The sequence below is a fragment of the Sorex araneus genome, chromosome 2 (assembly GCF_027595985.1).
Source record: "Sorex araneus isolate mSorAra2 chromosome 2, mSorAra2.pri, whole genome shotgun sequence".
Lineage (NCBI taxonomy): Eukaryota > Metazoa > Chordata > Mammalia > Eulipotyphla > Soricidae > Sorex > Sorex araneus.
The window spans coordinates 19,346,974-19,374,152 of NC_073303.1; the positions used below are offsets into that span (position 1 = coordinate 19,346,974).

The window sequence follows — 27,179 nt, forward strand, 5'->3', positions numbered from 1 at the left end:
ATTTAACCCTGGTCAACTGCGTGCAAGATAAGTGCCTTCCTTGTTGTTTTATCTTGCCAGCCCGTTTGTGACCTTTAATATGATATTGGCTATGGTTTGTGGTTGATATAATTATTATTTATGTTTGGACTCCAGTGGAAGGTTTTGGAGGCTTACTTCTGGCTCAGTGCTTATTGGTGACTCCGTGATAGTACTCCGGGGACCATGTAGTGCTGGGGAATTACGCCCACTGCTCCTGAATGCAAAGCCCATACTCAATCTTTTCAGTATCTTTCATAATCATACTTCTTGTACTGAACTAATGGGACTCCGAGTTGCATAATACAACTTAAATATTATGTCCATTCCTGGAAATACTGAAGTCATCTCTTGCCCCAATTACTTTTTTTTTCAGGCCTCTTTTACTGGTTTATTCTGAAACAGCTAACTTTTCCCCTTTAACCTCTATAAACTTTTTTTTTTAAACAAAATTATTGATTTTAAATTGATACTAAATTTTTTTTTTTTTGCTTTTTGGGTCACACCTGGTGATGCACAGGGGTTACTCCTGGCTCATGCACTCAGGAATCACTCCTGGCGGTGCTCAGGGGACCATATGGGATGCTGGGAATCGAACCCGGTTCGGCCGCTTGCAAGGCAAACGCCCTACCCGCTGTGCTATCACTCCAGCCCCATACATTGATACTAAAATTTTCTTCTAGAAAATCAGTCATTCTCTGTTTAACATTCCATTCACACTGAACCTAACATCGCTAATTCTTTTTAAAATCCTCAATACTTTTGGTTTCATATGACTTCTTTATAATTGGTTTAATTGTTCTTCCTTTTTAATCCTAGATTGATTAGGTGGCAGTAAATATTTGTGTTTGGGATATTTTTAATGTCCACCTTTTAAAATATTTTCTTTTTTTTTATTTTCTTTTTTTTTAATTTAAATTTTATTGAATCACCATGTGGAGGGTTACATAGTTCTCAGGATTATGTCAGTTATACAATACTCAAACACCCTTCCCTTCACCCGTGCCCATATTCCATCACCAACCACCCCATTATACCTCCCGCCCCCTCCCGCTCCCCCCCCCCCCCGTCCCTGCCCTTGTACGTGATAAGTTTCACTTCGTTTACGCTTTATCTTGGTTACAGTCCATGTTTCAACACATAACTCACTATTGTTGCTAGGGTTTCCCCCCCAAAAAGAGAAGACAGTACCACTGTCAAGGAAGCATTTGATGGCTCTCCATTGCTGAGAATGTAGAGATATTAAGTCCCACTGTTTGTTACATAACTTTTCTATTTTTTTCCCCCCTCATCCCGCGCCACCGAGATCACGCCTGTTTAGTAATCACCACGATGCCTGACAAAGGGAAAACAAACCAAAAAAGATGGTTATTTCCCGTCATCAGCCAGCGTGGGGCTCTGGCTTAGTTGATAGTCTGGTAGAATGTCTGCAAGCAGTTTCTGGAACCAAAAGTAATACGCTAGTATCGGCCCCGGCTCGAGATTCCACCAGCGTCCCGCTGTTCCAAGTACATAATAATTTATTCCCTTGTATCCTATTCCCACGCCACCAGGTCCGTGTCAGCTTAATGGACATCATACTATGGTTAACGCCACACCGCGTTTCTTCCCGAGAAAGAAGGATATTTCTTCTCAGCCGGCGTGGGGACATGGCTTAGTTCAGTCTATAGAGATGGCTACCACTTTGGTAGCCTTCAATATTTCAGCACAAGATTTACTATTCTATATTTTCATCTAAAACATTTGCAGTTGCTTCTATCATTGTTTTGGTGTGCTTTATCATCAGTTTTCATTCTTGTTTTCCCCTTTCCTAATTTTTCAAGTTGACTGTTCTTTTGACTTTTTGGTTTTTTTTTAGGTTTGGGGGTAACAGATGGTGATACTCAGGGCTTACTCCTTGCTCTGCATGGAGGAATTACAAATGGCAGGCACAGGGGACCGTATAAGGTGCTGGGGATCAAACCCAGGTCGGCTGCTAGCAAGGCAAGTGCTCTGCTGTACTATCACTGCAGCCCCTCTTTTGAGTTTTTTAAGAGACAAAAATATTTAAGGTTGTTTGTCTCTGAGTGTGTGTTGCTGCACCTTGTTCTATGATGTGCTTATATTTATCTCCATCTGTCACTGTATCTCATACTCTCAACCTATTTTAGAAAACTTAATTTTTTTAAATGCATAGTTTCATTCGGATTGCTTATGTCAGATTTAGCTTAGTTTACCCAAAGTGTCTATATTCTTAATAAATTTTCACTGGTTAACTTTTCCAAGGGCATAGCAGTGAGACTGACGTCAGCCCCACAATTGCATGTTTTTGAGCTCCACTCTTTTCCTTGGTGTGTCTCTTAGCTGACTTAGCTTGGCACGCACCATTTTACGTTTAGAATGGAGCCCTTGCTAGTAAAACTGACACTCCATTTTAAAGCTTTAAATATTTCATTCTGATTTGGTATCAACACTGTAACTCTCACTTTCCAAAGTGTTATTTCCTGTCATTCTTTTGCCCTGTCCTATTTCCTTTTAATTTATCTTGGTTTCTTGCAGGTTGAATAGAAGTATTCTTAATTTATGTCACTACCTTAGACTCCTTTGCTTCTAAAGAGAGAATTAATATTTATCTTCCAGGTTGATAGACTTGTTCTAATTCTTGCCATCATTTTATTCTCTTTTGCTTTTATGATTCTTTGATGTTTTCTTCCTTTCCTTTTTTTTTGTGTGATGTAGTTTATTCTCTAATGATTTCAAGCTACCCTTTATTTAATTTTCTTCCACATCTCCTCTTGGTATAATTGGGAAAGAATTTCATTTCCTTTGGGAATTTGTTTTTACTTATGAGAGGTAGGTATAAATTATTTTTCTAATATTTTGTAAGTTATAAGAGTTATTTAAATAGCCTACACTCTGTTTTATAGTGGCCATTTAAATAACTCTTATAACTCTTATAACTCTTTTTGTCCAATTGTTTGTGGCCAGTATGTATTTATTAAGGACTTATCTTGAAGCCTAAGTAGCTTTTTCTTTAAATTAAATATTTGGTTTTCCTAATAGAACTAACTTCAAAGTAATGTTTTCATGAAACATGTTTTTTTTTAACTGATTATTTGCATCTACGAATGCTTTTTACATTTCCTTTTAGTTCTCAAACCTCAATAAAAGATTCCCTAGTTTAGAATTTCTCTATCAAAAATCTTTGCCATCAGATCTTTAGTTTTAATTTAAAAAAATTGGTCATAGGGGATTTTAGGCCTTACCCAGCAGTGCTCAGAGGCTAGTACTACCGGCTTTGTGCTTAGGGCTCACTTGTATCAGTGCTCAGGGACCATATTTGGTATTGGGGATAGAACCAGTTGGTTGTGTGCAAGACGAGCACTTTGCCTCCTGTACTATCTCTCCAGCCTTTTTGTTTTATTTATTGTTATTTTGTTTTGTTTTGTTTTGTTTTTTGTTTGGGGGGTGGAGTTATGCCTGGTTGTGTTCAAGAGTTACTGCTGGCAGCCCCTAATATGCAGGGGATTGAACCCAAGTCTTCTGCATGCTACAGTTTATTTTTCTCTTTTGTGAAACATCAGAATAAGGCCGACCTGCTTTTCCTTTCATCTTACTGACTCATTCCCTGTAGATTTTTCCTTTCCTTACGGATGCTTATATTTTCTTAATTTGACCTCAAAATTAAAATGTCACCAGGAGGGAAAGAACTGTCAATTTTCACAAATTCTTTCATTATACATGTGTGTTTTTATTAATGATTTTTCTTGCATAGAGTTGATTCTCTTTTTGTCTCTGGAACTCAAGTATTCCCTCAGCTCAGAACTATTTTCTGTAACATCTGTAATAATTGGATGATCTCAGAGTGGTGCCTTCCTACTTCATCTTTGATACTTATATATCAATGTATAACACATATACTTATGCATAAAATAGGTTTTATATCACATATAAATTAGATATTACTTTTATAAAATATACATTTGGTGCGGTAGGGCTTGAGGTAAACCTAGCAGTTCTTAGGAGCTACACCTGGGTCTGTGGTCAGAGGTCACGCCCAGCAGCAAGTGGGGTCCAGGTGCAGTTCTCCGGCTTTAACATGGGTCGACCACAAGCAAGACAAGCGCCTTAAAGCCTCCCTGTAGGATCTCTCTGGCCCTCTAGCTCCTGATTTATTTTCAACCATTTTGTGGGGTTTTCGCTCCTGTTTGGGTGAACATTTTTAAGGTTTTTTTCCCTCGCATATCTAATTTGGTTTAGCAAAGTTTTGCCTTTTCTTTTCATTGGCCTGAGTGTTGTGTTTGAGGATGCTTTTGAATGCTGATATTTGCAAATATCCCTCAGTTCATCTTTCATTTATTTTTCATTTTCATTTCATTCCATTTATTATTCATCCAAGATGGATGTCTCCTCCCGTATGGGAAATCAAACCCGGGGTCTCACACCTGGAAGGCATATGCCGTCAGGGGGCTGCATTCCGACCTCTGGTCATGTATTCCATTTTTGTTTCCATTTACTTTTCTTGCCTCATCTTTCATTGTTGTTTGGCTGTTACAGTCCCAAGGTTTTGGGTTCACCGTATTTTCAGGTTGATCTGCCTCAAATGATGAGAAGTCTCATCTGTCCAGACATTTGTTCTTAAGTGGTCCCGTAGCTTCTGGGAAAGATGAGATGCCAGCTCTCAAACTTAAGCTGAAGACTTGGTTCTTAACATGTGCAAGGTGAGGTGGGCATGCCAGCGGTCAGCAGGTGTGGGAGAGCTGGACCACGGTCTATCTCGACTAGTCATGGTCTTGGCTTGCTTTCAGCTTGGTATTGGATGGAGTCACCGTACAGGACCAGTTAATTTTCCTTCTGGATTTCTCCCTGTCCCGTCACAGCAGCTTACAGCCCCTGTGAATTCGGGAGGGAGCTGACCTCTAGCTCACTGTTTTCTATGGCCCTGATGGGGATTCACTTAGCTTGGAGCTTGGTTCTTTTCCTCCACCGCTTTCTGAGCACTGTGATCTACAGCCTGGAGTATCTCTGTGGCTCCTCTGCCCTCATCCTCAGCTTTCACAGTTATGGCGTAGGATGATTTCAAGAGTTCTCTCTAGATCCCTCTTTTTCTTTTTCCATCCTTGGGTAGGACGTTTGCCTTGCATGTGGCCGACCCGGGTTCAATTCCTCTGTCCCTTTTGGAGAGCCAGGCAAGCTACCGAGAGTATCCCGTCCGCACAGCAGAGCCTGGCAAGCTACCCCTGGCGTATTCGATATGCCAAAAACAGTAACAACAAGTCTCACAATGGAGATGTGACTAGTGCCCGCTCGAGCAAATCGATGAACAATGGGAGGACAGTGCTACAGTGCTATAGTGCTGTACCTCATTTTCAAGGAGCATCATGAGTCATGTTTCTGGATTATCACGTGCATTCTGCTTTCTACACTCTAATTCAAACGTCCCAATAGGATGGTATGGAGCTGCTGCTCTTCCTGATTCCCTGATTCCCTAGAACAGGTGCATATTCTTTCTGCTTTGTTACATATGTTGAGTTTAGTGCTGAGATTAAAGACCCAGAGAGAGAGAGAGAGAGAGAGAGAGAGAGAGAGAGAGAGAGAGAGAGAGAGAAAGGGAGGGAGGGAGGATAGGCATAGGCCTGGTGAAGGTGAGGGGGGTCTTCCTGAACAAAATTTGCAATTCAGTCACCTTCCGTTTGCAAACCACAGGAGATGTCTGAATCTTGCAAAACAGTGTTTGAAGTTCTCTTAAAGAATGAACTCCCCCCAGGTGGGGGGTGATAGGAGGGAACCTGCGGACACTGGTACTGTGGAATGTACACTGGTGGAGGGACAGGTGTTGGAATACTGTATACTGAAATCCAGTCACAAACAGCTTTGTAAGGAGGGTCCATATCACAGTGATTCAATTAAAAAGTTAAAAAAAAAAAAAGAATGAACTCCCCCAGGACACTGATCATATAAATGTGTAAAAGTCGCAGCCTTCCAGTTGAAAGCTCCACCGTATGTCCTTCACGGTCCCCAGATGTGTTATCCTGTATGATCCAGTTAGAGAAGACCCCCCCTTCCTCCAGCCCCCCCAGGGAGCAGCCTGTGTCTTCACCTGCAATAATGTTTCTGTTTCCTCGAAATGCCTCTTTCCCCCTTCTGCGTTTTCCCTCCTGGCCTTTGGAAGCTGGCTTCCCGCTTTTGAGACTCGGAGGTGATTTATTTCTACTCCAGAAGCTGTGATGATCCATTCCAGGCCTCTCCTGTATGTGAGAGCAAGAATATCAACACATTTGTCAGGAAACAAAGAACAGTAGTGTCACATGTCTTTGAGTAACAGTAAAAAAAAAAAAAGGTTCCACCTCTGAACACAGTGCAGTCAGAAGTGACAGGACAGAAATTACACGTGCTTGCACAGAGGAAAGGTTTCAGAGATTTATTTTTTAACTTGCAGCTTCAATTCTTGTCCACAAAGGTGACTCAGAAAACGAGGGGTGAGAGAGAGAGAGAACTGGTTTACTCCTTGCTTGCTAGAATATCCAGGTCACGGAGAATTCTAGAATAGAGGAAGGACCGTATTCTCTCGTGGGATTGTGTGGACCAGGAGTAATCTGCAAGCTCGCGGGCTGAGTCAGTGTCTCCTACTCAGATGTCTGCTCATGAAGCACAGGAGGAACTCATGATTTTTTTTTTCCCCCTGCCAGACTTGAATCTCATTTACGAATAGATGATCGGGTGGGGAGGGCGCAGGTCTCGGAGGTTCCTGGGGGCTCAGGTGGAGTGGAGAGCCTTCTCATGCTGGGCAACTCCCTCTCCTGCAGCTGGCACAGCGAGCTGGACCGTGGGCTTCAGATGTGATGAACTCCCATCCCTAGAATTAACCTTGTGACTGTCTGATGGAGTATTTCTTCTTCTTCTTCTTCTACTGTAGGAGTACTGCTCTTTATTCAGCCCATTGATTAAGCTGATTGAGCTGGGCATGAACTCCATATTACTTTTTTAAAAACAATTGTTCTGATTGGATAGCTGTGAGATAGTGGATATCTGCGAGATGCTAGAGCAATAGCACAGCGGGTAGGGCGTTTGCCTTGCACGGGGCCGGCTCAGGTTCGATTCCTCTATCCCTCTCGGCGAGCTCGGCAAGCTACCGAGAGTATCCTGCCTGCACGGCAGAGCCTGGCAAGGTACCCGTGGCATATTAGATATGCCAAAAACAGTCACAAGTCTCACAATGGAGACGTTACTGGTGCCCGCTCAAGCAAATTTCTGAGCAACGGGATGGCAGTGATACAGTGATACAGTGATCTGTGAGATAGACCATTACAAAGCTGTTCATAATGGGGTTTCAGTCATACAATGATCCAGCCCATCCCTCCACCAATGTACATTTCCCACCACCAATGTCGCCAGTATCCCGGCCACCATCCCCTAACGCCTCACCTCCCACCCCCAGTCTCCCTCTATGGGAGGATCTTGTCTGATGGATTTCTTAGGAGATTGGGCTGTGAAAGAAGCCAGGAGCCCTTGTCAGCGATCACGTGGGAATGCTTCGGGGGTACTCTTGAACTTCGCTGTGATTGTTTTCTATGAACGCCATTTAGGGGAGGAGTTATTTTGAGGTTTTGGCAATGCTTAGGGGTTATTCCCGGGCTGTTCTGCTCAGGGGGGATCCCTGGCGGGGCTCGGGGCGCCATCTCTGTGTCAGGGAATTAAAGGTAGGGCTGGCAGGATGCAGGGGCAGTGCCTTGATTTCTGTCCTTTCTCTCCAGCCCCTCTAGGAACACCTTTTGATGTACAGGAAAGGTAATTTTTTTAATTTTTTTTTTGCTTTTTTGGGTCACACCTGGCCATGCACAGGGCTTACTCCTGGCTCTACACTCAGGAATTACCCCTGGTGGTGCTCAGGGGACCATATGGGATGCTGGAAATTGAACCCGGGTCGGCCGCGTGCAAGACAAACGCCCTCCCTGCTGTGCTATTGCTCCAGCCCAGGAAAGGTAATTTTTAAGGACTGAGCGAGGTTGCCCGAGGCAGACGGAAACAGTTCTGGTTCTTATTCTTCCCCCTGGCATTTCCCACCTAGACACGGAACTGACATTCTACTCTGAAATCGTACTTCTAACACTGACAGAACATGCTTCCCAAGGAGAAATAACATGCTAACTTGAAAATACCTTTCACTACCACCTGCATATCCACCTCACATGTTCAAAGGTGAGATTTTGCTCTCATCACCGTGTAGGGAGACTAGAATATTGAACAGTGATCAAACATACGGGTTCTGCCAGAGCGTCATAATTTTATCAGAAGCCATGACTCAGTGTCCCTGTCATGCCCGTTTTATGGCTAAAGGAATATAATACTTGAAATGTTTCTTTTAGCCTCTCCTCGGGCCTCTGTCTGAATTCTTTTGTTTGTTTATTTGCTTTTAGTTTGATTTTTGTCATCTTTGTTTTTTGTTGGTTTTAGCATTGTGGCTATATTTGGCAAGACTCGGGGTGACTCCTGACTCTGTGCTCAGGGATCCCTCTTGGCAGTGCTCAGGAGACCCTTGAACCCAGGTCTGCCTCATGCAAGGCAAGTGCCCGCCTGCTATACTACCTCTCAGCGTCTGCCTTCACTACCTCTATCCACACTCCATCCCAACTCTACACGATGTATCACATGATTCTCCTATTGATTGTCATAATCAGGATCAGCTGGTCTCTTCTAAAAAATCTTAGCATCTGCAAGTTGCGTGAGAGTTCTAATCCCCATCTCAGCTGCCTCTGAGCATCTTGGTTGCTACTCTATTCTTTTATTTTATTTTTATATATTTATTTATTTATTTTGGTTTTTGGGTCACACCTGGAGATGCACAGGGCTTACTCCTGGCTCTGCACTCAGGAATTACTCTTGGTGGTGCTCAGGGGACCATATGGGATGCTGGGATTCGAGCCCAGGTTGGCCACATGCAAGGCAAACGCCCTACCCGCTGTGCTATCACTCCAGCCCCATTATTATTTTTTATTATTTTTTATTAGTGAATCACCATGAGATAAAGTTACAGACTTACAAGTTTTCATGCTTACATTTCAATCATATGGTGATTGAGTACCCATCCCTCCACCAGTGCCCATTTTCCACCACCAATGGTCCCAGCATCCCTCCCACCATCCCCGCTCTGTCCCCTTCACCCCACCCTGCCTCTGTGGCAGGGCATTCCCATTTGCTTGCTCTCTCTTTTTGGGTGTTGTGGTTTGCTACAAAGGTATGAAGTAGGCATCATGTTTGGTCTATAGTCTATTTTCAGCCCGTATCTCCCATCCCTAGAGGGCCCGCCTAGCACCCTTTGCTTGGTGATCCCTTCTCTATCAGAGCTGCTTCTTCACCTAGCATGTGAGGTCAGCTTCCAGGCTGTGGAGTACTCCTCCTGGTACTTATCTCCACTATTCTTGGGTGTTAGTCTCCCATTCTGTTGCTTTATATTCCACAAATGAGTGCAATCTTTCTATGTCTCTCTCTCTCTCTTTCTGACTCATTTCACTGAACATGATACTCTCCATGTTGATCCACCTATAGGCAAATTTCATGACTTCATCTTTTCTAACAGCTGCATAGTATTCCATTGTGTAGTTCTGAATTGTGAGGACGTGGCCTGGTAGAGGAAAGCAAAAGGATGGTGTTCCTCCAGTGCCGTCCACCTGCACCGCAGCTTAAGGGAAGATCTTCAGCGGCCTGCCCCGGCCCGCGCTCTGCTCCGAGCTTCTTCCGAGTGGTGAGGGGAAGCCATCCCTTCTCCAAACCCTGCTTCTGCCACTGGGATGCTCAAGTGCGGTCCGTGAGGGATCGTCCACTCTCTCTCCTTCCCGGTCCTGCAATTACACGCCTCACAAAATAGGCAGTCCGAATGCATAGAACAGAACCTAGAGCTGTCATAAAATGGAACTCACACGAGGGAACTAATTGAACACACAGTTCAGGATCCGTCGGATGATTTAGTGCTGTGGGGTAATTGGGCATTAGTGGAACCAGTTCACCCTAAATGACTATGATTTGTATTCATTTGATGCAATTAAATGATTTTTAATCATTTTTTTCCTGCCTTGATCTGTTATCAAGTGTCTATAAATTAGTGCAGCTTGCTTTCCCCTGATGTGGTCGATACTGTGATACCAGAACTTGACTCTGTGCCTGAACTTTAATTCACGTTATAACCGAGATACCCTGGGCCCGCCCTTTAACCTTTGACTTCCAGTTTCACTTCTCCATAGCTCAAGTATGAAGTCTTTTCCTCATTCCACTGTTCCTTATATCCCTTTATTGAGGGTTCTTGGGGGAGCATTTACAGTCACTTCCCTGTGCACCACCCCAGAACCATCCGAGTGTGAGTATCAGATTTCTTAATAGTTCTTGGAGATTTCTAAGTCACGGGCTCTAAGCAAATGTGGCTGGGGTCTCTCACTTCCACTTTGGAAGCCCCGTGTTCCTTCAAAGGGAAGTCTGGTGTGCTGGTCACTTTCGATTCGTCTGTTGTGTTACAAGAAGGTCAGAAGGATGGAGATTCAGATTCAGATGCGGGCCCCAGGTTCAGGGTCTCACCAGTGTCCCCTTCATGAGTCCATACTGAGCACGGAGAGGACCAGACAGGGGCCCTCATCTGCAGACACAGCTTCCTGCCCACCGTGTTCTGCTCAACTTCCAGGGAGTCGTGTCTGCTGTGCCAACATCTTGCAGGGCCGGTCTCATACCCTGCCACTGTGTCTAGATTTGACCTAGGATGGTCAGCAACCATGGAACAAGGCTGAGCCAAGTGGTCCAGCGAGTGCCCACACTTTCCTTGATGGTGGTGATGGGGTTCCTGCCCGTTGGTCACCTGCTCACCTGACAACCTACCTTTCCGTGTGGAGGTTATTCTAAATGCAGTTTCTGGACACCAGGAATGTAGATTCAACTCTGTGAAGATCCTCCTGTGGGATAAAAGGCAGGGGGAGGTGTGTAGAGTGAGGAATGGCCTCTGTCCCCACTCTCCTAGAACCCCCCCCACCCCCACCCCGGAATTGGGAAGAGAGGAGTGGGGGAGGTGTTTGTGTTCTGGGCAGGAACAGAGATGCGCTGATTCACTCCAGCCTATAGGGGGCGCCTGGTTCTAGGCCCTGGGCCACATGCTTCCCAGAACCATCCAAAGTACAGGATTTCTTAATCCAGTTCTTGGAGATTCCTAAATCACAGGCAAATCTTAGCAAATGTGGCTGGCATCTCTTACTTCCACTTTGGAAGCCCGGTGTTCCTTCAAAGGGTAGTCTGATGTGCTGGTCACTTTCGATTCGTCTGTTATGTTACAATGTCAGAAGGATGGAGACTCAGATGCAGTTTGCCCTGGTGATTTCAGAGTCTTTCCTCTTCAGAGCAGCCTGACTGAAAAGAAGCTTTGGAAAAATAAGAAGGACACAGGCTGGGGAGAAGCTAGAGCAAGGTCGGGCGTTTGCCTTGCACATGACTGGCCCTCCTTCTATCCTTGCCACCCTACGCCCTGCCCGGAGTGATCCCTGGGTGCAGAACCAGAAGTAAGCCCTGAGCACAGCCAGGTTTGACCCCCAAACTAAAAACAACAGCAATGCAAAAGAGAAAAGGCAGGGAACCTTGTGCTCCACCTTCCACGGGAGAATGTGGGCTGATGCCAGTTGCTGGATGCAGAGAAGAGTCAGGGTTTGAGTCTTCCAAGGAAGGGTGGGAAGGTTCAGCGTAGCTTAGATGGCAGCGCCATGCAGACGTGTACTCATGGGAAATACGACATTGTTCCCCTGATGTTCCTGGACACGGCAGGGGTGGGGGACTTGGGGAGCAGGACCTCTGTTACTACAGCTTGAATCAGAGAACCTGGCTCTGTTGGCGCTTAGCTGAGGCGCTCGCAGGTCAGTGTCTGCACATGTCTGTTGGTGTGTGGTGTCACCCTGTTGACATGAATTTGGAAAACTCAAAAGATTTACAATGTGAGGACCTTCAAATTATGATTAACATGCAGAAGAATTTTCTACTTGCAGAATCGATTCCACTGGATCCGGGGTGGGGGGAGGCGGGGAATCTCCGAGGGTGATTGAGACAAGTAGATTATTTGAGTCTTGCAGGTTCCTGGGTTGCATCCTGTTAGGCCAGAGGGAAAAGTCCCAGTGTCCATAGTGTGGCTGGAAGAATACACTGAAGGGGTCCTGAGAAACTGTGGGCTCCTCCTCTCATCCAGTGTCCTACCAGGAGGGATTTGCTCGTGTATCTCAGAGTGATAACGTCCCTGTCAAGTATTTCATTTGCAGTGTTAGCATTTCGACGGGAGATTTTGTTCTCTTTCTTCCTTCCCTTTTCTTCCCTTCCCTTTCTTTCCCTTCCTTCCTTCCCTCCTTCCTTCTTTCCTTCCCTCCTTCCTTTTCCCACCCTTCCTTTTTCCTTTCTTCCCCTCCCCTCCCCTCCCATCCCCTTCCCCCTCCCCTCCCCTTCCTTGCCCTCCCCTTCCCTTCCCTTCCCTTCCCTTCCCTTCCCTTCCCTTCCCTTCCCTTCCCTTCCCTTCCCTTCCCTTCCCTTCCCTTCCCTTCTATCCCCTTTCCTTCCCTTTCCTTCTTTCCCCCTTCCTTCCTTCCTTCCTTCCTTCCTTCCTTCCTTCCTTCCTTCCTTCCTTCCTTCCTTCCTTCCTTCCTTCCTTCCTCCCTCCCTCCCTTCCTTCCTTCCTCCCTTCCTTCCTTACCTCCCTCCCTCCCTCCTTCCCTCACTATATAATTTCAGGAATAAGTGGCACTTTGTTCTGCTCCCTTAATCTTAGCTCACCTTGCCTAGGTAACATGCATTCCAAATTGAACTGGGAGTTTGCAGTCAGGTAGCTAAGCAACCGCCAGGCTCTGGCAGTTAGGTCATTTTCCAAGAATCAGCGGACTTGACTACAGTTTCTAGGCCTGGCTCTGGCCTGCTTGGTGAGAGCTGACATTTGCCTCCTCTCAGCCCGGGCTCTTTGGGCTGGTTAAAGTTGCTGCATTGATTCATAACTTACAGGTGATTAAACTTGTAAAGTTATTTTCAGGCCTTTTCTCTCATTCATTTATTCAAACAAACATTTGTTGTTGAATGAATGGTGACTTTGATTTTTAAAACACTATACAGACATAAAACACTGGATGCTTGTAGCTAGCAATTTTTTTATTTGCTCTCCTAAAGGAATTTCATTGCCAAGTCCTCATGAATCTTCAACCTCAAGAAGAATAATCCTTTCTTTTGTTGGAGTTTTAAATTTAGAATAATCAGACAATAGTGAAGCATTCTGTTCAAAGCATTCCTTTTAGGCTACCCATTTATTATACACTCTTAAAAGAGATGAATTTGATTAGCGTTAAACATTCAGTCAGTGCTCTTGCATAGCTAATACCGGGGAGACATTTTTAAAAACTTGTGCCTGCTCTTTAATATTATTATATAGGCAACTTTTAATTATCTCTACTGATGGAGTATAATCAGCAATGCGTAGACTCTAAAATAATTTCCTTCGGTTTGGGGAACAAGCATGTGTGATGCTTTTATTTACTTTCCACTGCGGTTTCGCTCAGACGAGCATTAAACCCAGGCTGCGTTCTTGGTTGTACACAACAACTCCTAGGAAGCAGAGGGGGTGTCCCGGGGGAAAGGTCAATGGAATTTTTTAAAAATATACAACAAATAATGTGCAGAATCCATGACCTCAGATTATAAATCCAGACGATTAAATAGCAAGTATTGGCTGAGAATTTGCCACCGTGGCTTGAGAAAAGATGCACGAACTCACTTCCAAGATCTCTGTGTGTATCTGCTGCTGTGCCCAGCTTTGCGCTTTGGTCGTGTTGAAAAATGAGCCGAGGGCGTCTGCCTTGCACGCGACCGACCCGGGTTCGATTCCCAGCATCCCATATGGTCCCCTCTGAGCACTGCCAGGAGTGATTCCTGAGTGCATGTGCCAGGAGTAACCCCTGTGCATCGCCGAGTGTGACCTGAAAAGAGAAAAAAAAAAAAAGCCTGTTTCAGCCACGTTCTAAAAACATCACAGCTGAGAATGCCGTGAGGTCATTGATCTTTCCACTGGCGTGCTACATCGTGGGGGGGGGGTCTTTGATGAGGGAGGGGGGACAAAAATGGAGCCCACCTGTTCACCAAATAATGTCCCTGTTTCCTTGTATTGGAGTAACGGTTTCTTATGAAAACGAGCACTTCTGCATCCTCTTCATTTAGATTAAGTTGGTTTGGGTGGCTAATAGCTTTGGAGGAAAGTTCTGGAAGGTTTATCTTCTGCACTGCAGATTTCAAAAGTCTTCCCATTCTGGAAATGCATGTTTGCATCTCTGCGCCGAGAACCCGCCTGTCCTACTGTTGTTCGCTGTCCCTGGCCACTCCATTCATCAGGGCCTCGGGGGAGAATGCTCGGGAAGGCAGTGAAGGCTGGTCCTGCAGGGCCAGACGAGGGTCTGATTGGGTGCTGCAGCGGTGGATGGGGAAGGCAGCTTTGCACACCTAGGGATGGGCGAGGCCTGGGGGAGTCCGTGGAGTATCTCTTGCCCTCCCAGAAATGTTCCACGTCCTAAGAAAAGACTCACAAACTCCCTTCCGGTATCTCCCTGTGTGGTGTCTTTGGGGGGGTCTGATCTTCAGGGCAGCATTGCCTGAGTCTCTCCTGCTGGCTGGCCTGCTTGCTACCCACCCGCCACCTCTCCTGCCCACTCTGGCTCGTCACCGTGTGCCGCTACCATACACCCGAGTTATACCCCAACTGGACCTCAAAATTCAGGAGTGGTGGGCCGTGCGATGGCCTTTAAGTGGGGGCCAACTCCTAAATGCTCAGTCTCTCGCCAGCCAACATCGCACATAAGCAGCCGGAAGCCGTCGTCTGCCCTGTTGCTGAGCTGACTCAGCCCCCTTTTGAAGCTCTGTCACGGGGTCCCAACGGCCTTTCTCCCCTCCCCCCCATGGCCATCTTTGCCGACCTTATCATCAACCACAGGCCAGGAAGCGAGAATCCTCATGTCACCTTGCTTGCTCCCTCGTGGGGTCCTGCTTGGTAAGTCAGAGGAGCAAGGAGCACCAGAGACTTTACTTCCAGAGAAAAGGCAGCCAGGAGAGAAGAGCTGGGCGCTGTGCCACGGGGTGCCGGGGTCCCACAGGCTGGAATGTCCTCTTTGCAGGATCTCGTAATAATAAAGGTGTAGCTTTTGTGGGTCACCGTTTGTCTAAAGCCAATCAATCAGATGGGCATCTTTGACCCCGCCCCCGGCAGGGGTCGGCTGCAGAGAACGAGGCGGATAAATACATAAGGAGACAGACAAACACGCACGGACTGGATTGTCCAAGCCTTAGGTCAACTGGGCAGCCATCAGTGATCTCAGAGGCCAGCCATTTACTCAATACAATGCAATTCAATATTGCTCCCCCATGCCCCTCCCCCTGGCACCCAGCTGGCCAGCATTGTGGACAGAGACATTGAGGCCAGTTGGTAAGCACGCCAGCACTCAATAGGCGCACGAAGATCAGAGGCTGGGGGTTTCACAGAGCTAAACAACAGGAACTTTTAAAAGTCTGAAGTCAGGACAATGAGTTCCTATTCTGTTTTTGCCCAGGTAGCCCCTACATCTAAAAAGACCCTATACAGTCTTGTTCTATGATAACCTGGTGCTTTTTTGCTTTTTGCAGCTGGCAGATGTCATGTATTTCTATTCTTCCCTGCTACATTATTCTATCCTGGGTGCATTTTTGCAAGCCTTTTGCATTATGATACCTAAACCAGTTTGGAGGTTTTTCTTAGGGGGACAAATGGCCACATTTCTGCACCTGACAGGCCAGAGAATCACCCTGGCAGGTCTGCCTCCCCGATCTGGGGTAAGGGGCTCCCTCCCCTTTGTGCCTCTGTAGTTTGGGAGCAGGGGAGTGGGAAGGGCGAGTGTTTGTGGCCACACTCAGGGATGCTCAGGGGCTATTCCTGATCTCAGGGATCACACATGACAGTTCAGAGGAGGAAGCAGCAGGGCGGGGTGGGGGGGCACCGTATGTGGTACAGGGAATCCAAACTGGGGTCATCGGCATGCAAGGCAGACAGACACCTTAATGCCTGTGCGGTCTCTCCATTCTCTGCCTCTGTCATCTCAGCTGCAGCCTTTACCTGATGCTCTGGGCATGGAAATGGGGTTTGACCTCATTTCCCAGAGGCGTTTAAAGGAGTGGGGGAGGACTAATTAGTCCCTCATTAGGCGCTCACAATGAAGTATAATATTCTGAAAAGATCATCCATCGCGTCACTGAATAAAAAGCCAGACACTCTTTTAAGAGAGCGGCAGAATATAAAGTCATTTGAAATAAAAGCTTTTTTTTTTTTTTTGTAGTTGTGGAAAATGAGTACGTTTTAACGGGATCTTTACCTATCAGTGTTACAAAAGGAGCCTTTAAAAATGTGATGTTTATAATCCCGGCTGGCTTCGAGGTGGAGTTACACCTGAGGATACAGTCACCTTCTCGCCGCCACACGGGCAGGTATCCTTAAGTACCACGGACGAAAGAGCAAGCTGGCTTGCTTTTGCTTCCCAGGCTTTGAGTGGGAGAGAGATGCAGCTGGAGAGATCTTAGGGCCAAGGAAGAAAGGTTGATTCCTCACAGCCACCATCTTCCTAAGGCTCCCCCAGCATGACGCGGGACCCTTGGCCCTTCTTGACGGAAACAGTGTTAGAAAACTATCCAGCAGATGACTTCACTGACAGGAACCCCCAAATCTGACAAATAGGCAACGTTATAGACACAAAGAACTGACGTGCGTGTTGATTCCTCCTTTGGTGACCTACCTCCTGCTTTGGAGGGTTATTGTGTAGTTGAACTGTCTCCAGTTCTCCCCAGCCGCCTTGCAGACATTTCCCCGTTCTTTAAACTTATGTGTAGTTAATGAGTAAGGAAAAGAGCAGAATAAAGGGTCCCCCGTATCCTGGAGCCTTCAGGTGATGGTTCCTACCAATTGCAAATGGTGGGCGGGAGAATTTGAAACTCTTGACAACCGTGTTGACTGAAACTGTCTTGCAGATGGCTATGCTGGTCCCTGTTTCTGCTCTTAAAGAAAGATAGATAGGTTCCTCCCCCACAGGTAGCTTGCCTGTTGGGGATTCTACCACCAGTTGCTCTTCTGTAAGCAGATTCTGTCCGTTGGATTCTCACTTCTTAAGCCCTTGTCTTGGGAGCTCAGTACTCAGACCCAAATGGGTGCCTGGCTGTGTGTGGGCTTAGATACACAGCTGGTTCATCTGGAATTCCACCTGGAAAACAGCATTTTGTCTTCGACAGCCTTAAGCTCTGACATGGGACATCGTAGCAGGAAGAAGCCTTTTCCTCTAAGCTTTGCAAAACCTGATGGCAAAGCTTATAAAAATTTTGCTACTCTTAAAAAACAACTCAGTGGGGTGTTTCTGCCTTCTTTGAGGTTGATCTGATCCCCTACTTTCCTCTGATGTTGAAGTCAGAGAAGTAATCTTTTAGTTTGTCATAATTTTCGTGTGCTTTAAGTTTGTATAAACTTTCCTGCTCCCAGTGGGCAATTTTGGTACTAGGATCTATATTATGGGTCATTTCTTGGCACTGTGGTAGCCACCTGACTTAGCAATTGAGCGATAAGAACCGTTAAGATAATTTATGCCTTCAAATATTTTACCTTTAGCCCAAACTAAGTTGTTAGTTAATACCATGTGAAGGTGGCAGAATAAGCATATTTTAGGAAATACTTCTCAGCCCTTTTATTTAGTGAAACAAAGTATAAACTCACCCATGTGAAAGAAAGAGCCTTGGGATGTTTATATTTTTGTTCAGAACTTGGGCATATAAAATCATCAGCTTTAAATCAAATGGATTTCCTTCCTCATTTTAAGATTATTTAATATTTTTAAAAAATAATGGAGTGTATTGATGGTTGGAGTGTAGTTTGGCATAACCATTTGGGAAACAAATTGGAATTATTGTAAAACAGTGAGAATTTATAAACTTTGTGACCTGACAAAGTCCTCCAGAGGAACTTGTGTTTGTGTTAGTGTTATTTAGGATTGCAAAAATCTATTAGACGCTAATTCCACACTATTGGAATATTGAGAAAAATTCACGGGATGGAATATTATAAAGTAGTGTAAAAGAATGCACTGTGGGTACTTTTTCAATGACCTAATTAATCTACAAATATATGAAAAAAACTACATTCAAGAAACTTAATTATTATTATAGAATTATTTATAAAGTTCAAAATTAAGCAAAATTAAATTATGTGTTAGGGAATGATGCATATAAAATTTAGGATTATTTGCTTTTGGAGGTGAAGTAGGGGGGGATAGCTTAAGAAATAGATGCTTTAATACTGGGAATATCTAACTAGTATGGTAGGCTTCTGGGTGGTATTCCTTTCAATGTTACCCTTCATCAGTTATGTACTTGGTTTACATGTGGGTGTAAGATTGTACATAGCACAAGTATATACAGTCAGAATGAAAGCATAAGCCAGATTTCCCCTCGTTGCTCCAACTCTCTACCTAGTTCATATTATAGTTCCACGGGAGTGGTTTGAAGGTATGGTCCTAGTTCATATTATAGTTCCACGGGAGTGGTTTGAAGGTATGGTCCAACAGAGAAAACCTCCCAGGGTCATCTGTGGGGAAGAGGACAAGGTTGGCACGGACAGTAACCACTCAATGGACAGATATGATCTCTTCTTGCTGAAAGCCCCAAAAGTCTTGAGGCAGAAACCACAGAGAACCCATCCCATAAGATTTGGTGACCTCCTGGAAAATTCCATATTTATTGCCCCTGCTGTGACTAAGAATTCCTAATGTGAAGGATCAGCCGGGCTAGTTTATGATGAGAACCTTATTCTTGCACTGCCCACCGTTCTTTTCTGAAACCAAATGGGGCCTTTCGAGTGAGGTCGGACTTGGCATGTGTCTGATGATGTAATTTGTTACCCAGCCAGGCACATGGTCGCAGGCTCAAAGGTTCAGGCCTGAAAAATTAAAAGCGGTAAAAGCGGTTGTATGAGAAATTGGACCACAGGGTCCAATTACCATCAAAATGGAAACTGGAAGCGGGGTCGTGTGCGGAGTTTCTCTGAGTACTGGAATTCTGATGCACACATTCCACATCACTCTAGTGCTGGCCAAGATTGGGGGTGGGGGGTGGCGAGTTGGGGTAGGGGGGTTGCAGAGATCCCCAGGGAATCTCCAGCTCATTCTCAAGCAGCCAGATAGAATCATGTGTGACCTGCCGGGGTTGGCAAGGTTTTCTGACTCAGTGTTTCCATTAAATGAAAGTGTGGGATCAATACTTCACTTAACGTTTGTCCTGAGTACATCCAGAGGTCCTGGTTTGGCGTGGTCTTTTCAGACTGATTCTCAGACCGGGAAATGTGTGGTGTGTCTTTTTTCCCAACGCGTTTCAACATCTTTTATGTAATGCTGATGCATCTGGAACTGGACATGCTCAGCGTTTTCAGTCTACTCAAAAGGGATATTTTTTTTGTTTCCCTTACCTTCACCGTTACGTTGAGATAATAATTAGTGACATGTTTGCCATCGCCATAAGAGAGCCGCCATGTATGCCTTCAGCAGCACACTGCATCAGAATTTATCGAGAGTGTTTTATGTGCAAAGAGATGTGCAGGTTGTTAGGGAAAGAGGCAGAGACCAGGTCAGTGCCTAAGGAGCTCACGGTGTAGAGAGTGAAACAGATCATTACACAGCAGGAAAAATCCAATAATGTGGGAGCAGATCCTGGAGAAAGGGACATCTGAGCTGAATCTTAAAGGAAGAGTAACATTCGAGTGAGTCAGGGAGATCATTCCCTTGGAGACTGGGATCAATAAAGATGCGTTTTGCTTTGTACGGTTTCACTACACTTTATGACAACTCACGCAGACGTCATGATAATGGCATTAATAATGAATTCAGATAAGATTAAGTTAAGAACTCCCCCCCCTCCCAAATTTATCTGTTTTGCCTTTACATCTTAATTATGTAGCACCGATCAATATATTTGTGTGAAGTTAAGCTGGTCAATAGCTGGGGTTAATGGAATTACAGTTCAGTTTAAAAGCAGTTTAATATTGTAATGGCAAAGCAATTAGAAGTTAAGGATTTAGCATTTTTTTATAATATTTCTGCTCTCTAGCTCCAGTATTTTTCAAAAATAGGTAAGCTGCAGTTAGAAGTCTGACTTGCTTTGAGATTCCCCATTTGACAGAAATGAAGATAGGTTGACAATAGAAGATTTAAAATGTGATAATAATGATACCTATATCTTATTTACAGAGTATATAAAGCACTTTAATGCTGATTATTTAAATTTGGCCGATATGCAAGAGGAAAAGTCAGGTAGGGCCAAATTCTAAATTTGCTTTGTAAAATAAATTATTGCTAGTTAATTTTATCTAACTCTGTACTGGTAGCATTTGCAAATAGTTCATTTTTACATTATATTTTCCTCAAAGACAGATGCAAAATTGTGTTGCCTCTTTTTCCCCTCTTTGAATATTCTATTTCATTAAATTTCAGCAGTTCTAAGTCAAAATAGCATCTAATAGACAATGTATGAAATGTGTTTGCTATCAATTAATTCAAATGTTTAATAGCATATTAGCTAGATAAATACTTAATATTTTTTGTAAAGTCACATTATTCTGCCTAGTAATTAAAAGAGATAAATGAATATGTATCTATTTCTTTTTTTGTTAAGCCAAAGAAATAACTTATAGTATTTAAAATGCTCATAGCACTTCAGTTTTTGTTTTTGCTGTTTTGGGGCCATACCTGGCTGTGTTGAGGGATGACTCCCGTCAGGGTTCCCGGGACCATATGAAGTCCTGGGAATTGAAACGGGGTCAGCTGTATACAAGGCAAGCACCTTACCAGCTGTACAATGTACTACCAACATTGGTTGTTTCTATGATTCAGTTTTATAGACAGGTGTGGGGGCAGTAGAGGAGTTTGGGGTAATGTCCAGGGGTGCTCAAGGGCTAACTCTCTGCTTGGGATTTGCTCCCGGTGGTGCTTAAAGAGCCATGTGACCAGGGTGCCAGTGGCCCAACCAGGGTCTCCCACATGCAAAACAAGTGCCTTAACCTCCGCACTCTCTGTCCAGTCCTTTTTTGGATTGCTTTTGTGCAGAAACACTTCTTTCACGTTGATGCTCTTGTACCTTCACACTTGCGTGACAGACTGCGGGAACGAGCCTTTGTCCTTCAGTGGTAGTGAATAAAATTCCGCTGTCCTGCATTTGCTGAGTGACTCACTGGCCATTTTCCTGGCTTTGCAGAGTTGCTTATACTAATTACTGTTTTAATAGGGGAAAAAAATGTTGGCAAATAAAACTGTTAAGTTGGAAGCAGAAATTATAAATTCAGCTTGGTTGCCCTAATGATAATGTTGATAGTGATAATGATTATACATTTAATATTTAGAATGCTTGTGTGTGCTCAGCTGCGTGCTAAACACTTATGTTCATTATTTGATCCTCCCAAGTACTCCGTGAAAGAGGTGTTTATGTCCACTTTAGCGTGGATTTATAACCATTCTGCCTCACAGCATTTGAATACTATTATGACATACTAGTGTAATGAAATAGCCCGGAGCTTTGAACTGTTATACACGATGACGATGCTTGTGCTGTTAACTGAGCACGTATTCAGCTAATGACTCTATGGTTCAGGATGCAGCTCTATCCTGGGGTACTGTGATGAGCTATTTGCCCTCCCTTGCCTTTGAGAACATTAAGCAAAGTATACTGCTTCCATAGTGATACGTTCTGGGTGTTGACAAGAACTGAGGGAAGAGGTCTTGGTTTCCCAAAAGGTTTTTGGAAGGGCCTCATAAAAAGAGCAGCTCCCACTCTGTGGCTTGAAGAAGGAGTTGACACTTGGAAAGATGGCACACAAAGAAAAATGAAAGAGACTAGGGGCTGGAGATGCATGAGCACCGGGCAGGGTTGTTCAGAGAGAGGAACTGAGGTAAAGTGCATCCGGAGGATTGGACTTGACTGGCTGGGGCCAAGATCACCAGAGTCTTATGTGCTTTTATGAGGAAGACAGCTTTTGTACTGTATGGTTATAAATTATCAGCAAATTCATTCAGCACACACTAATTTTATTTTTTTGGCTTGGATATCAAGCTTGTTCCTTTGCTTTTTCTTGTTTTTATTTTATTTTATTTTATTTTATTTTATTTTATTTTATTGAATCCCTGTGAGATACAGATACAAGTTTTCATGTTTGGGTTTCCATCATACAATGATCAAACACCCATCCCTCCACCAATGCACATTCTCCACCACCAATGTCCCCAGTGTACTCCCTCCTTTCCAACCTGCTTCCATGGCAGACAATTTCCCCCATACTCTCTCTCTACTTTGGGACATTATGGTTTGCAATACAAATACTGGGAAGTTATCCTGTTTGGTCCTTTATCTACTTTCAGTACACATCTCCCATCCTGAACGATCCCTACAACCATCATTGTCTTAGTGATCCCTTCTCTATTGCAGCTGCCTTCTCCCCCAGCTCATGAGACAGGCTTCCAACTATGGGGCAATATTCCTAGCTCTTGCAACACACATTAATTTAAGTTATGATTAGAGGTGTCTTTTCTTGGAACAGTATATAACTGAAACCCAATAATGGACAACTTTTTAACTATATCTCACTGTGATTCAATTACAAAAAAGAAATTAATTTTTTAAAAAAGAATAGTGCAAATGAACACATGCTTGCACATATTCAGAAGGGCAAACTTTTGTGACCCAGAAATGGATTATTGATACATTTGTATTTATTTTGTAATAGCCTTGCACTCGGCCGACCCAGGTTCGATTCCTCCACCCCTCTCAGACCAGCAAGCTACTGAGAGTATCCCGCCCACATGGCAGGGACTGGCAAGCTCCTCGTGGTGTATTGGATATGCCAAAAACAGTAACAGCAAGTCTCACAGTGGAAACGTTACTGGTGCCTGCTCAAGCAAATCAGTGAGCAATGGGATGACAGTGACAGCTAATTCTAAGACCAATAGTATGTGGTATTAGTAAGTAGGTAGAAACTTCAAAAACATAGCTACATAATGATTTGTTGAAACTCCTATCTTTATCTCCGTATTTTAATTTAGGGATTCCCACATGGCATTTGATTTGATTATCTCCTTTCTTTCTAATAAATTTTAGACATTTAGGTTGCTTATTTGTGCTTTAGTTTTTTCCTTGGTGTTTTGATATCTAGATATGGGATTAGTTGATATTTAAATTTTTATGACAGATTAATTATAAATTTGCTTCGATTGAAATGTGAACATGTTGGTTTTACTTGAGTTTGGCAGTTGCTGTGGCACTGTAGCACAGTCGTCCCGTTGTTCATCGATTTGCTCGAGCGGGCACCAGTAATGTCTCCATTGTGAGCCTTGGCAGTTGCTATCAAAGGGTAATCAAATCCAGATATTTTCATAATTCTAAGACTTAGGTGACATATTGGGGCCAAGGAGCTAATAGAGGGGTTAAGGCACTTACTTGTCTTACAGCTTGCCTACCTTGGTTCAATCCATGTTGCCACATAATGATCCTCCAAGCACTGCCAGGGGTTACTTATGACAACAGAGCCAAGAATAAGCCCTGAGCACTGCTGGTTGTGCCCCCCAACGACCAAAAGGGGGGGACTCTGTGTGTATATGTGTGTGTTTAAGAGAGGCGGGTAGGGGTTACTTATTTCTGTGACTTCAGCTAATGTGAATGAAAGCCATGGAAAGCTGCCTGCCTAACTCAGTGGGAATATTGTTTTTGTAATTACAGGTCTAGCTGTTTTACATTGAATTTCTCTACTGCCACCCTTTGTACATGAACAAAAATCTGTGTGAGGATCTGCAGGGAAGAAAGTGACAGCTTATGCTTCTCCGTCGTGATGAAAACCCATGGTACAGGTAAATCTCCCCAAAGTTTTTAACCAAGAACAACTGTCGTTTATTTATTGAAGTAGCACTCCTAAGCTAGTCTCGTCATGTTATGTGTATATTTTCTTATACATACAGAAATAGCATACACAGACATCTCTGTGTTCTCATATTCCCCATCATTTATTCTTTCTGTTTCTTTGAGGAAAATGGAACTCTTGCCTTTGGTGTGAGAATGAAAACAAGCTCTGTTTGAGATCACTAGTTGGGATGGCTGGCATCTAGAAAGGGATGGTTTTAGTGATGCTAATCGTAAATTCATCAGAAGGGACCGCCATCAAATGGTAAAAGGAAACAAACAAATCTATTGTCATCTTACCATTTATTTCTCCCAACACTGTAATAATGGACATCTGTTTATAGAAACAGGTAACTTTTTACATGATTGTTAATGATTATGTAAATTACCATAGCATGCATATTTTTAAATACTGAGCCCCTCTAGCTAGGCATTTTGGTTATTTCCAAAAAAAATATTTTTTGCTTTTATGCTATCAAGGATATTCTGATAAGGACTGGAAATATAGTATAGTGGGAAAGCACTTACCTTACACTGGACTGATCGGTATTTAATCCTCAGCATCCCAAATAGTCTCCCAAACCCCATCAGGAATGATCCGTGAGCACCGAGCCTGGAGTACGCTGTGAGCACAGAATATTCTTGTAGTTATGGCTCCCTTAGTGTAATTTCCTATCAGTTAATGGGTGAATTTTACTTTTTTCTTATATGTTTTTATTTTTTCTCATACGTTTTATTTATTTTTAAAATTTCTTTTACTGAGGCCCCATGATTTACAATAATATCTGTAGTCATTTCCCATGCACATAAACTCCAATACCACACCTGTCACGAATGGATGAATTTGAGTGTTTTTTGAAACTTGTTGCAAATTACTATGCAGGAAAGTGATATGAAATATATTTCCCAAGTTGATTTTCCACTGTTTGAGAGTAAGAGGACCCACCCACCACTTCCATACAATTTCACCTGTGTCAGAAATTTTGGGGAAAAAAAAGGGGAGGGGCCTTTGCCCACTTGGCCCATGAGCCCCTTGCGGCAGCTGTGTGTGGGACATCAGGACCTTGTCCGGTCCCCTTTTCTTCTTTTGGGTCCCCAGATTCAGGGTCTTGCGTGTGCCCTGGGCCAGGCCTGCTACTGGATCTCTTTGAGCCCTGGAGAGAGTGTTTCTAATTCTCTGAACTAAGCTTGCATCTTCCCCATTGCTAAACAAGTTACTTTCACTAAATAAATATAAGAGAACATGGGATGAGACTCCAGTTCTATTCTTGGGAAATGTCTGTTTTTCCCACGGAAAATGCAAAGGGAAGCTGTGGGAGTGTCCGTCCACCTCTTATTGTTGTTGGGGAATTGGGTCAAGAAGTGATTTGGCGTCAGGGAGACATAAACAAGGTGACTTGTCTGGCTTTAGCTACTGCATCTCCCCAGACACCCTCAGCTCCGTAAGTAAATCCTGATTTTCCCTGGGCTCCGCTTTCCATGCGATTTCATACAGCTCTGTAATTTTTCAGTACAAGAGGAACATGTGATGTCCTAATTCTGACAGTTGAACGTAACGATTCTTTTTTAATGGTTCATACATTATTCTGCTCTAAATGAGGATCAATAAGCAAAGAAAACTTGTATTTAGATACTTCGGTATGTTATTTCAACCCCCCCAAAAAAATGAGTGACTTCATAAAGAGATCGAGGACAATGCATGTGTCACAAATATAGGCCAGGAAAAGAGTTCATAATGTTCTGCCAGACTCCAGCGAGGCACCTCGGGCGTGGAGGTGGAGAGCCCAGACGTAGCAGTAGTGAGAATGGTAATAGCACAACCATATGGAACATTTGGTATTTGGATTGAGCTTCGATTCCTCCTAAACTCCAGAATCAGTGGGGCTCAAACAGAGAGAAGGAAAAGATCCTTTTGCTGAGAGTTGCTGGCCAGAGTGCAGTGAAGCAGCACATGGATCGCCCAGGACTTACCAGAATGGATTTCACTAGAGTTGGGCAAAGTGAGCCCCATTTAGCTGCCCTTTGGCCTTGGAGCCATACTCCAGTAGTTTACGGTTATCTCCACAACCAAATTCTTTATTGCAATGACATAAAAACCTTGTCTGCAAGTCCTGGCAAATTTGTTGTTGAAAAAAATCAACTCACTTGGGCATTGGAGGGATTTCACAGAAATTAAGGCATTTGCTTTGCCTGAAGCTTTGGCCACAAACCTGGTTTAAATCTCTGGAACCGCATACTGGTCTTCTGAGCACCGCCAAGCATGGCCCCTGAGCACAGATCCAGGAGTGGCCCCTGAGAACCGCTGGATACGCCTCCTTTTCTCAGAAAAGAAAATCTCTGCTCAGAAAGCTCGCTAGGACTTGTGGGGTACCATGGGACTTTGCCAGTATGGAATAAAAGCATTGCTTTTAAATTGTGAGGATAGAAGCTGTTTCTTTTGAGCTCTCAGATTAGGACAGGCAGGAAGACACTGATAAGAAAAGGGTTCGGGACTGGAGCATATAGTACAGTGAGTAGGGTGTTTGCCTGGCACGCGGCCGACCCGGGTTTGATTCCCAGCATCTCGTATGGTCCCCCGAGCACTGCTGGGAGTAATTCCTGAGTGAGAAGCCAGGAATAATCCTTGTGCTTGACCGGGTATGACCCAAAAAGAAAAAAAAAGGGGGATTCTTCTGATAATGGTACCCATACATCCACTCAATGAGGCTACCGTTAGTGGGCGGGTTTGGTTGAGCAGATTGGCAGGTTAGATCATTTTATAAGGTGGCCAAGGGCACATGAGAAATGAGAAGCTGGGAAAATGAGTGGAGAAAACCCAGCAAAGTAAAGACTTTTGTGTCTCAGGCCGACAGAAGCTGAGATTTGTCCAGGACTGATGGTGAGGTGGTGGTGGTTGCTAGCAGGGCCACATCAGGGAACGTTCGTCAGGAAAAACCACCATGACCCTGGCTTGACATGTCAGGACAGCGAAAGTTCTGCAGCTATTGATTTCTCCATCTAGCTGATGGAAATTAGGCGCTCTCTCAGCAGCCTGTCATAAATTCAGAAAGAAGATGATGTTTTACCGGTTTGATTATATAAACCTGTTGGCTGGAGTGCGGATGGCTCGTGGTTAGAGGGTGGTACCCAAAAGGAGAACTGGAGTGGTTGCTTCTCCACAAGACGGTCACCTTGTCCTCACGTGGATGGTGGCCTCCTGTCCGTGGCTT

At 44.2% G+C, this 27,179-nt stretch overlaps 1 protein-coding gene across 10 annotated transcripts in view; it reads left to right on the plus strand.

Annotated features, from left to right (window-relative positions):
- The window catches only part of ATXN1 (ataxin 1), a 454,093-nt gene that overhangs the window by 143,654 nt on the left and 283,260 nt on the right, over positions 1-27,179 (plus strand). For all 10 annotated transcript variants that reach the window (XM_055125681.1, XM_055125678.1, XM_055125684.1 and 7 more), the window contains one exon: positions 23,794-23,921. The gene's annotated coding sequence lies outside the window, so the exon portion shown is untranslated. The remainder of the gene's footprint in view (positions 1-23,793; positions 23,922-27,179) is intronic.